Source organism: Typopeltis vanoorti, chromosome 8 (assembly GCF_054136105.1).
Source record: "Typopeltis vanoorti isolate ZY-2024b chromosome 8, IOZ_Tvanoo_1.0, whole genome shotgun sequence".
Lineage (NCBI taxonomy): Eukaryota > Metazoa > Arthropoda > Arachnida > Uropygi > Thelyphonidae > Typopeltis > Typopeltis vanoorti.
The window spans coordinates 71,953,050-71,966,523 of NC_143556.1; positions in this window are offsets into that span (position 1 = coordinate 71,953,050).

Consider the following 13,474-nt stretch of genomic DNA (forward strand, 5'->3'; position numbering starts at 1 on the left):
CAAACCTTTGGTGGATTTAGAAAAAAAAAAGAAAGAAAGAAAGAAAGATAGATTGATAACAATGCTCATATCATACTTCAAGAAAGAACAGAAAATAAGTATACTATACAGCGCACATTATACATAAAAAATCATTAATGGGCGAGTTTTGAAATTGAAAAAGCAATTGATCTTCTTATCATGAAAATAACAATGCAAAAGAATATAATATGCTGCATCTAGGTCAGCGGTAAAATATTTTGGAAGACGAAAATATAATTATCCTCCCTTTTTCCCCTTAGAGCCTACTGCCAAACGTTGTATTTCTATTGCAAAATACACCGGCTGCAGATGGTGTAACAAGCCGCTTAACTGTATCGACGTAAACCGAAATGTACGTGTTGCTTTTATGAAAGAAAGAATCTCACAGTTGCACGTTTGCCAATCAATAAACGATTTAACATAGAAAGAATAATCATACTTTAAAACAGCTCTATAAGTGGGTCGATTTTCGTCGTGACGAGAGAAACCTTTAAATGCGCGTTTGCAATCGAAAGAAAATTAGACGATCTCATATGGAGGCAGCTAGGATTTTTCTCTCAGAAACATGTTTTTTTTTTTTTTTTTTTTTTTTTTTTTTTTTCATCCTACATTAGTGGCGCACTCAGGATTTAATCATTTAATCTTGGGGAGAGCCGAGTTGAACGGATATAAATATTTTTAATAATGCAAATACAAGAAAATTCATTAGGTGATTATCCGTTCAATTTATTTAAGATCTGCCATGATTGCGTCATGGTAGATCTTACATAGGTATTACATTAGGTATTATCTTTATATAAGTATTACATTGGTAAGGTAAAAAACGACCTTTGACTGACGCATGTTGTTACCGGAAGCGTTCCAAATATTTTTAATAAGTTACACATGTTAGGATATATCATTTTGTCACACTTCAAAACTACATCAATGGCAGTTTTGCATGGAACTATTGCAAACAGGTTTTCAAATTTTTCATACCACAACTTGAGTCGGCCAACTAAGTAGCGCTCGGTCTACCCGAGCACTACTTCATTGGCCTCGTGTTCACAGCGGCCGTGATTCCCGAGAGCTACAGGGTATTCCCACCTTATGTGACCGTTAATTCATAAGTAGTATAGAAATAGAAGACACGATACAACATAAATAACCAAAAAAGAATTTTAATTAGGAAAAGAATTTTGGAAAATTTTTTATTGTTTTTTTCCTTTTTTATTTAGGGGCTGTCAGGGCCCCTTGATACCCCACCACACTTAATTCACAGACAAAAATACAATTGATGATGGTGGCTAGTAGATGGCGATTGTGTGTGTGTGTGTGTGTGTGTGTGTGTGTGTGTGTGTGTGTGTGTGTGTGTGTGTGTGTGTGTGTGTGTGTGTGTGTGTGTGTGTGTGTGTGTGTGTGTGTGTGATAATAATAATAATAATAATAAAGCCTACTAGGAGGTAATTTATTTCTGACATGTTCTTCTTTGCATACTATGCATATACAGGGTGTCCCAAAATTCACGCAAGAAGTAATTTTGATAGAAAACACAGGTTTTTAATTAAAAATTGTAATTTCTTATTGATTCATAAAGTATACAGTATAGGGGTTATGCATGGAATAGCATATCGGGTAAATGGCCTCCACGGCTTTGCTGGCACATACGCACTCTTTTGTCGAAATTTTCCATGACCGTTTTGCATAAATGTGGCTGAATTTCGTTGATACAGCGCTCAATTTCCTCCTTCAAGGCGTGGTGGTCGTGGACTTGTTGGCATAAACCTTAGACTTCAAAAAATCCCAAAGAAAAAAGTCCAACGGCGTTAAGTCACATGATCTGGGCGGCCAATTCTGATCACCAAAAAGGGAAATTACACGACCAGGAAATGACTCATGCAGTAATTGAATTGTTTCTCGGGCTGTATGGCATGTGGCACCGTCTTGTTGAAACCACATGTCGTCCACATCCATATCTTGCAATTTAGGCACAAAAAACTGGATTATCATGTCGCGATAGCGAGCACCGTTAACTGTTATTGCCTTACCAGCCGCATTTTCGAAGAAGAATGGACCGATGATACTTCCAGCCCAAAATCCGCACCAAACACTGATACGTTGTGGATGCATTTGTTTCTCAACAATCACTCGTGGATTTTCTGAACCCCAAATGCGACAATTTTGTCGATTAACGAAGCCATCAAGATGAAAATGAGCCTCATCGCAAGATGATTTTGTTCGAAAAATAAGCATCCACTTGTTGTTGTTCCATAATCCATTCAACAAACTCTCTTCGCTGTGTGTGGTCATTTTTAATAACCCTGAACTGTCAGCTGTCACGCTGTCTTTTTTTTCTCGTTGGCAACACTTTACCGCACAAATGCCGCTAAATTTAAATCTTGCGTGAATTTTGGGACACCCTGTATTATATGTAGCTTTAAAATAACTGATTAATATTTATATTTTTGTGTTATTTATATTTTTATGTATATTAATATTTATATGGAAGTGTGTCAATATTCATATTTACCGGCCTGTGTAGCTCAGTGGAAGTGATGTCCTCTGCTCTAAAAAGCCCGAAGTTCCACTTAAGTTCAAGTGTAGTCGCCAACTGGAGGAATGTTTTCTAAGCCTTTCATCGAGGTCCATTGACTTCTTTCCAAGCAGCGTATATTGTTTTTAGCACTCGTTGGCCTAGTTCTCATCGACCGGTTCACGAGTTAGTCGATCTCTGGCACGGGCAAGCGAGTTTTTTCTCCCGGAAACTCGAGTTTTTCGTCCCGTAAATTCAATAAAATCGACCGTAAAACCCACATTATTTCAGACACTGACACATCCTGTTAGGGTTAGGTACCAAGAGATGGCAGCACTTGTTTGCCAGTCGATGGCTTTCGTACCACCCTACGTCACTGACCACCACAGTTACTAACTGTGGTAACTGTGGTGGTCGGCCACTGCAGGCATCACTAGCCTATCTGTTCACAAACTGTTGATAAATTGCATCATCCCACTTAAACAATCAATGATACAAACACTGCATGGAAACACAGGGAATAAATTCCCAGTGTTTCCATGTCAGTATTGGTATCATTGATTGTTGAAGTGGGATGATGCAATTTATCAACAGTTTGTGAACAGATAGGCCTGCAACATGGCATTCCATCCCAATGCCTCTTTCAAACTCTGTGGGATCCCTTCTCGTAGCCATTTCACTTAGGAGCATCGTATTCCTCCAATTTATACCGGCTGCAAACACGTGACTATCTACATGACACGATACACCTTGCCCATGGAGATACTCATTGACTTCTTTCCATGTATATTTTTTTAGCGCTCGTTGGCCTAGTCCTCAGTTTATCTTTGTTGAATTAATTAGAAGATTTACTGTTTGTAAGCTTTTATCGGCTACATAAGAGATGTGCTTTTTGAATCTAATTTGTTGTCTATTATTACCCATAGGTATTTTAACTGACTGGCTATCTGTGGAACTTCCACGTTTAAGAAGACCGTTATAGGTTGTGTGTGTGTGTGTGTTCCTCCAATAGTAACCCTACCAGGAGGTAATTTATTCCTACATGCTCCATTGCATTACAATGCTTATATTACATGTAGCTTACAAACACGTGAACATTTATATTTTTGTATTAATTTTCATATTTACATTTATATTTTTATATATACATATATAACACTATACAGTATAATCACAAGGATTGGAAGTCGATTTTATTAGCAAATTTAATTAATTATATGTAATATTTTTCGATAAGTCTCTGCTTGGACACTGACTACTTGTCTCCGGAAGAGATGCGTGTTGTATTAGGTGCATCCGGATGGAGTCCAATAGCTAACAGTCGTAAAGTATGTGATCAACAGTCTGTTGAAGGTGTGGACTACAGATTCATGATGGTATTCTAGGATAAGGAATCTGTGTAAATAGTGTCTTAGTTTTCCATGTCCTGTTAGTAGCGTGGTTAAACCTGGAAAAATGGCATGTTTTTTTCAGCCGGAGTCTGCTTCTGATGCTAGGAAAGAATTCTTTTGTTGATTCATTTTTTGATGTTTTCCATTGTTCTTCCCACATGTTTAGGCTTTTCTCTTCTGCAAGTGTTTTTATAGCAGACTTCAGATAACTTCACTAGAATTTCTGATTACTTGTTTCTAGCCGTTCGTATATTGGAATAGTAGGAATATCCTACTATTCCAACACGCTTTCACCCAGCAGAACTTGATTTCCCATCCCTCTAGAGTGAGATTTCGAACCAGATTTCTTGTCTGTTCTATTAATGCAATATGGTTGTTCTGTTTTTTATGCCGTCTATAGTGCTTCTACTATCACTGTAAATTGTTGCTGTCTTTTGCTGAGAGGTGTTGAGTTCTAGTTCCTGGAGATATGTGTAAGTGACTGAACTATAGCAAGTTGTTCTGCTTGTTTGTTGGAATGGAGAGGATGCAGTCTAGAGCAGCGGTCTTGTATAATGGACTGTCTGTTGTATGCTGTGAAAGAACGACCGATTCCTTTCAGTTTTGCTTCCGTCAGTGTATATTTGGAATTCGTCACTTTCAGAGCTTTCCTTCTCCTTAATATTTGTTTTCTTTGCTGGATGAGGCCACTTACTGTAGCGAAGCGGATGTTTGTAGCTATTTGGATCGATGTTGTACCTTTCAATATATCTTCCGGAAGTGACTTCATATATAAGAGATAATTCTTGTATTTTCAGGCAGATCGGTGTTAGAGCTGCGATAACGCAAGCTGCCTCGAAAGATATTGTCCTGTATCCTTTAATTATGCGTATAAGGCATTGAAAAATGTTTAGTGTTTGTCGGTTTAATCTTTGATTTTAGTTCCAGGCAGGTGCAGCGTAAGATATCAGTGGTAGTATAGCACCGGTATATATATCGTTTTCATCGCTCGTTGGCCTAATCCCCACTTAATCCTTGCCGACTTAGCTAGGGGTTTACTATTTATAAGCTTTTTTTTGGCTACATATGAGATGTGTGCTTATTGAAGGTGAATTTTTCGTCTATTGTTATCCTAGGTATTTTAGCACACTGGCTATCTCGAGAACTTCTCCGTTTATGAAGACTGTTAGAGATTGTTTTGATTTTTTTCGTGAGATGCGGAGCACTTTAGACTTGTTGGTGCTAATGGAGGTCACTTTCTTCTCCCGTGCCCACCCTGCAATTTTAAAGAGTTCTTCGTTGGCCGTTATTCTGTGTGTGTGTGTGTGTGTGTGTGTGTGTGTGTGTGTGTGTGTGTGTGTGTGTGTGTGTGTGTGTGTGTGTGTGTGTGTGTGTGTGTGTGTGTGTGTGTGTGTGTGTGTGTGTGTGTGTGTGTGTGTGTGTGTGTGTGTGTGTGTGTGTGTGTGTGTGTGTTAATGGTAGTTGGTAGTAGTAGTAGTGTTGTGGTGTGGGTGCAGAATCAGGAGGAAAGATGGTGGGTTGTATGTAGTGGAGTAGCGAGCCCTCCCATGATGTGTCTGGACTCCTCGGAAGTGTCACATAATAATAATAATAATAATAATAATAATAATAATAATAATGTTTTTAACATATTTTGTATAAAAACTTTGCTAGACCCGTGTGAGTTCCAGCTGCAGCTACCGCCACTCTCTTGTGTGGGTGTGAGGTTATCTCTGTTATATTACCGACCAATTCTTTCCTATCTTCATCGTTTCCTCTGTTTGAAACGCGCAGTGCCTTTATCACCAGTTAGTAGTTGACCGTGAGAAAAAAGCTAATTACATTCCTCAAAACAGACAATCCGGTCAGAGAACACATACTGTTAATAGAAATAATAACGTTAGCTAAGATAGGCTTAGTTGTTTTGTCTGTAATATCAACTAACCCAAACAGATTTGTTTGTCATTATCCATTCACTGTTTCAATTTGATTTTTCATGAGGTATCTGAAAACATTTCAGGAACCTCTAACCAAATACGTAAACACAGTGCTGTAACTAGAAAACAGCATTTAGTCTGAATTTTAATAATTCTTATTGCATAACACCTTCATGGAGTTATGCAATAAGAATTGCATAACTCATCTCAGAAGGTCACTGTACACTGCACAACGCTACAGGACTTACTGTTTACTGAACAGTCAACAACCAACGACACAACATTTTTGTGAATTAATTATGTATATTCTTTGGCTAATTTGTCTGTTTGCGGGAGAAGAAAACTCGAGTTTCCGGTCGGAAAAAACCTGTGCTATCTCCATATGCGCTTGGCTAACTCATCTTAATTTGGAAACGTTCATAGCAGGATTCCTCTCTTCATGACGAGAATCGAACTCAGGTCTTTTCTAATTGAAGATCGCATGTCCTGTCGCTCTTCCATTACCGAAATGGAAGCATAAATGGAGGAAGTTATAATTGGCATCTTTTTATGTATAAATACTACCCATGAGAAGTTATCAGCCTGTGCTATATTAGTATTCATATCGTGAGATAGATAAGATTAGATAATCCGGAAACCATGCTGTATAAACCGAATGTAGTCTAATCTTTTTCAAGTCACTTCAGGCTTTTATTGAGAATGGTGGTGGTGACCTTACACTGGACGATTACACATCTCCCACTTAAAGACTGCAAACATCCATGCCCACAGTGTAATTCGAACCTGCGGCCTGTATGATGATGAAAGCATGATGAATGCCACCCAAGTGGCTTTCGTCATGCTTACAAATTTAGAGGAGGCGCAGCGTAATTAGTATTTTGTCCTCTTGCCAAAATACCAATTTGTTGCTTTAAGAACTATTATTACGAATCTAAAAGTTATGATGTACTCTGTAAAAGCAGGTATGATTCTCACAAAGAACAACACTATTGGTTGATTTTATGTGCACCTGTATAGAAATAAATAACTGACTGCGAATTGTTCTCAATGTAGTAAGCAGGAAGTGATGAATTACGGATATAGAAATCTGAGGATGATTATTATTACGAAGGGTGAGTGGAAGGATTTCACAATATATACAAATTATGTTATATCAGAAGCAGGTGTACTGTAATATAATTTCAGAAATACGTTAAATTTATGAATATTTCTTGCATGTATTGTAAAATATGTTTTTCACTAGCGTGTAGATAAGCACGAAAACATGTCCAGAAATCCCTGCTCCTCCCAAAAAGAAAAAAAGTATCATTTTAGAAAGTAAAAAAAGTGTTTACACTTCTAACTCAGCTCTCAGATCCATAAAATTGGTTTGAACATTGTCTAGTATACAGCTAATTTAGTGTTTTGACTAATTTCTCTCTTATTCCATATAAATTTATTCAGTTGATTTCCTACCATGCCAGCTTTACCAATTCTGTTGTCTATTTCCATATTTCATTTGCCATCTTCAAGAAAAATTGTGCCTAAATAACTGAAATGTTTCACATGTTCTATAGGTTCTCTATTCAGAATACAGTTGATGTTTTCAATGTTTCTGCCTATTTTCATTTCATTGTTTTTTATGGCTGATTTTCATATCAAATTTATAACAGCAGTTGTTCAATTTAATCATGGAATATTGCCGAATTTTACTGGATTTAGAAGTAAAAATAAAGTACAGAGCACAGATCAGCATCTCCAAATACCAGTTTTCTTTATAATATAACCCATAAAGATGAAGAAAAAGAGTGGAAATAATATACACCCTTATTTCACAACTGCTTTAGCACCAAACTTCTTTTACTTTAGCATCAAAGCTTCATTTACGTCCTTCAGTTCTAATTACTGATTTATAACTCAAATACAAAAATACTAAGTATTGTTTGATGCCATGCGCAATTTATACCATATTACTGTTGTGTTTGAACAGCATTTCTCTTGGCACCTTATCAGATGTCTTTTGCAGATCTATAAAATGACTTTTTCCATCATTTCTCTTAAAGTGAAAATTTGACAGTGACAACGTCTATATGGCCTGAATCCAGCTTTTTCTCCTCCATTCTTCCCTTCCACAATTTTTATTAGCAGTATCTCAAGTATACATGCATAAATCTTACCAGAAACTCGGCACGGAAATTCCTCTAAAATTCTTTTGTTCAATTTTATTTACTTTTTGATACACGGGTACTATAAGAGCTCTATTCCAGCCTCGGATCAGTCCTTCTGAATTATGAAGCTTTTATACCTCCATATTTGAGCATTTCTCGTCGAATATCATTTATTTCAATTGCCGTTGACATTTCAGGTTTTTGATGGCTTTTTATACTGCAAAAGTTTTATAGAAATATGAATATTTGAACACACACACACACACACACACACACACACACACACACACACACACACACACACACACACACACACACACACACACACACACACACACACACACACACACACACACACACACACACACACACTATAATCATCTCATCATTCAATGGCAATCAATTCCAATAACGCACCACTTTAGGAGAAAATAATCTAGTTCCCCCCCCACACACACACACCACCACCACCACCACCACCTCCGTTCTTGATGGCATTCGTTCTCAACTTCCAAGGATGTCTCCTGTCATATTGCATTTATTATTTATTGTATAAATAACCACTTTATTATACAATATAAATCAAATCATAACGTAATCACATCGATTTTAAGAAAAAAAAACAATTGTCTATTAATTGTGAGAAGAGGAATCACTTAACCTTTCGTCCATGTTTACTGTCGGTTCTGGCGAAAGTTTGGTAGAATCAACTGAGGTACATCATATTGAAGTACTGCATCGAAGCCAGTGGCAGCGGGATATTCCGATATACAACTAACTGCAAAACAAAGAAGTTATACCAACCTGTACATGTCGCTAACTTCCGGTTTCAGATTGAGTTATAACAGATTTTTTTTTATTATTATTTTTATGATTTCTATAAAATGAACGTAAAACAGACTTGTTAATGTCATTTCCACAAGACTACACAGGCACCCATAAAGAGAGAGAGAGAGAGAGAGAGAGAGAGAGAGAGAGAGAGAGAGGGGGGATAAGCACCGCTCAGAGATGCTGTGGTAACATGCTTTATTTTTAATAAACAATGGTGTTCAGAATATGGCAGGCTAACTGTTGAATATAAGGGACTATAGTAAACACAATGGCGGCGACATTTTGCAAAACAAGCTACGTACTGTATATGTTTCGTTCATCCAAGCACCTCCTCCTTTATGCCTCACCATTGCAACCCCCTGACCGTTATGTCTTAGTTCTCCAACGTGTACCAAAGCATTCCACGATAAGTATTCATCATATCTCATCATATCAGTCATCATTCATCATATCATATTTTTAAGCGCCTCCGTAGCGCAATTGGAAAACGACGGTACGTTGTGTACTTCAATTGGTAAAGGCCTAAGTTCGATTCTCGTAGTGACCGGAGGAATCTTTCTACGGGCTTTTTTCAATTGAAAGTGAGTTAGCCGATCTCATTGGGAGGTAGCAGGGTTTTTTCTCCTGGAAACTCGGGTTTTTCATCCCCCATATAGACAAATCGGCCCTTCAGAACACACGCAATTTACAGACAAAAAAAAAATACTAGTGGCGGTGTTGGGCAGTAGATGGCGTTGATATAGATGATTGGTTGTAGAGGTTTGGTGCTGGCGGAGAGGAAGAGTTGTACAGTGGGTGTCCTCCCACGTTGAGTCTTCGGACTGCTTGGAGGTGTCACTAATAATAATAAATAATAATAATAATAATCTCAATTGACCGAAGTCAGAAACCCTCAGATGTGTAACCATTCTACATTCCAACTACAATATCTTTAAAAAAAAAAATCAAACTTTCAAACGGTGTAAACTTGCTTGCCTCCATGGTCCATTTCCAGGTTTTTTGGTCAGATCTTCTGCTGTTTCGATCTCTCGACTAAAACAAATTACCATCAACTATATAAAGAATAACTTACTAAATGCCTCTTCTGAACTTATCAGAATATTCGACAGGTTGAATGCAGACTACGAGATAACTCGCAGATGGCAGTCTATATTAGGAAACCAACTACGAGTTAACTCTTGTCATATAAGTAACATAACAACATATTGGCACCGTCGGCAAGTTTACACATAGGCTAAATGGTAGTCAACCTGTTAATAGTACGATACCAACACGTTCTATTTAATAATAGGATGCCAACAAATTCATATTGATAGTATTCCTTAATGGTGCTATCCAAGATAGAATTCATTCTGTTATCACCAACTGAAGTTGTTATGCTCATTTAGCATATGCTAGATAACAGGAATCTTCTACTCCTGTTTGATCTTCCTTGTGCTGAGACTCAAATTATAGGCCAGTTCAGCTGGACACTCTTTACCATTCATGTTGCTATTAATTAAGTTCCTGTAGCCGAATTTATTCAGTTTTTGAAACGGAACTAGTACCTCCTCCTCATACACCTAAATTTCTTCCTCCAGTGTAGAGGTAGTGTTGAGATCAATGTTGCTTACACTAGGTTGATAGCTTTTAGCAAAATGGGCACTCATTGTTTAAATGCTCTCTTCCCCATCTGCCATCCTCATAACATTCACATTGACGAGAGATTCTTTCATGCTTTTTCTTTCTTTTATTTGCAACATAGCGATAGAATTCTTGTAGTTGTCTATAGTTTCTTTTCATACCCACAGTTAGGTTTCCCTACAATAGTTGTAACCGTTCTGGTCTGCGCATTATTATTTTCATAACTGACATCATCCTTAAGACACAGTGCATCCTTATGCACTGTGTCTTAAGGATGTCCCAACTAATGCTGTGTTGCAGATTATTCTATGGATAATCTGTTATGCCTTTTAATTGCATATTACGGGCACTTTTGTCCACTTTTTCGAGATAAAAGAATTATTTCACCTTCGTATGACTGAACTTAAAAATTAAAGACTAAAAATTAAAACTATTATAATGACTAATTAAAATTGGTCATTAGGGTGGAATTCGGACGCAGATGTTTCCAAATAAAGGGCATCATACAGAGGACTGAGATACAGAAGCTTTAGTCTTGCATTTGACTACATTAAACTGATAATTATTATTAATAATTTGTTCATATCTCCTGCCTATTCAATTCATCTTATACGGATTCCATATGAGAAAAGCATTCCTTACCTTCTCAATTCTGTTATCATTAGCAATTGGTGGTTGATGTCGAACTGTTTGTTTCACGTTATAAAGGCCTTTCAGGCGGTTCCGTCAGTCTGGTTCTGTTCTAGGCATTTTTTGACTGATCCTAGAGTTAGTCGTTTGGTAAACAAGTCGGATTTTTCTTCCTGAAGATGCCTATTTTTTAATGCTTTTAATAGCCTCAAATTATAAAGTTGATTGCAGAAGGGGAAGTATGTGGTTTCGAGGTTACGCATCTTGCGTTCAGATGTTTACTATTAAAATTCGGGAAGTGCCTAGTAAGTTTGATGCATACATATTCTCGTCGTGGTTCCTGAGCACCGTTTTTTTAAGGTTGAGTTATGCAAGGGCAAAAAAGCAAGTTCCCAAAGAAAACATCGGTCAAGAAAACATAAGCCATTAGAAAATATCGGTCCTCCAGGATTCCTGGGAGGAGGGGGGACTGGGTATGGGAATGACGACCCACTCTGGAAAAAATTATCTTGTCACGAAATTTGAGGAAACAATAATTGATGGACGAACTAAAAGACCACAAAATGACAAATGTTTTAAAGATTTGAGAAGTTGCTACATACTTCCTCTTTACCGGTCTGGAGCACTAAGAATACTGCTGGAGCAGTTGGATAAATAAAACGTACATATTACTGCTATACAAGAAATGAGATGGACAGGAGAGAGGATCTCAGAAAAGAATTATATTAAATGTTATAGATGCTAAAAGAAAGATAACATGTTTCAAGCAGGATTCATCGTAAATAAGAGAATAAAATATTTTATCATGGACTTCAAAGTAAAATCACCTAGAATTTACAGTTTACAGTTGTGAATCAAACTATGATTTTTAAACTACAGTTTTGTCTACTCATATTCCAAAAAGAATGAAAAAAAAACAAAAAAAAAATCATCTAACGCCTTTTTATTCCTGTATAGGGAGTAGGCGGGGCCATTTAGCCTATCTAACTTTTGAAGATTGAGTAAGCAGTTCAATCTCCATTGGTAGCCAATCAGAGATAGATGGCCCAAGGCTATTACTAATTAAGTGGCACACAGTGAAGATAGACGGCTCAACATGTGCCGCCATCTCGTGGTCCCTAACCCTAACACGATATATTTAATGGCTGAAATAATGTGGGTTCTACGGTCGATTTTCTTGAGTTTACGGTACGAAAAAACCAAGTTTCCTGGAGAAAAATCCCGTGCCAGAGATCGACTAACTTGGGAACAGGTCGAAAAAAGGCTTAGAAAAATTTCCTCTAGTTGCCGACTAGATTCGAAAGCAAGTCTTCCTTCGTAGGGTTAAGCGCTGTGCTACACAGGCTCACCAAAAAGAATGATGAAAAAAGACTGAAAAAAATGATAGTGAAAACGATCGCTTTTATGATGATTTAGATAAGATCTATCGGGAGTGTCCAAGTGATATTAAAATTATTATAGGCAATTTTAATGTTAAGATAAGCAATGAGATACATGCATGTCAACCATCGGGAAATATAGGTTGCATAATGAGTCCAATGATAATGGGAACGGAATGATGAACATTGCTTCTTCAAGAAACATTGTTGTTGGTTGTACAATATTTAATAATAAAAATATTCATAAAATGCACTGGATGTCTCCCGATGGAAACACCTTTCAATCAAATTGATCACATCTTAATAGATGAAAGACGCTTGTTCAACTTGATGAATATCAAATCCTATAAAGTGGAAAATATTGGCTCTGACCACTATGCAGTTATATCAAAGATTAGAAGCAGAATCTAAAATGCGAGGATGTATGGATTCCATGCCAGAAAGTTTAATAATACAAGACTGAAGAAATCAGAACTCAAAACCAGATAAAGTGAAAAAAATTAATGAAAGCCTATCTCCTGGGAAACCCTTAAGGATGTTATAGCAATAAAAGCAGATATGGTACTAGGAAAAGTAAGTGGAGTTCAATATAACCAGAAGTTCGATTTAAAATGTGAAAATATGATGTTTAGCAAAAAAAAAAAAAAGAGGCATATAGACGAATGCAGCAAAGGAACCACACTTGTAAAGCTGTAGAGAAATGTTGTATGGCCGGAATGGAAGAGAAGAAATAGTGCTTAAAAATAGAAAGACTGTGAGGACGAATTTAAGGAACTAGAATATATTCGAAGTATAAATGAAAATAGAAGCTAGAAAGACTTTCAGCCTAGAACAACATTATTTAGGAATAAAGAGGGTGTAATCCTGAGTGGGAATGAAATAATAGAAAGATGGATAAATCATTTGAATGAACTATTAAATACTAATATATCTGATTAGTTAGTTTGATGACATGGATAAAATAGAAAACAAAAAACCAATACCAGCAACTGCTGAAGTGGAAGCAACTATACAAAACTTAAGA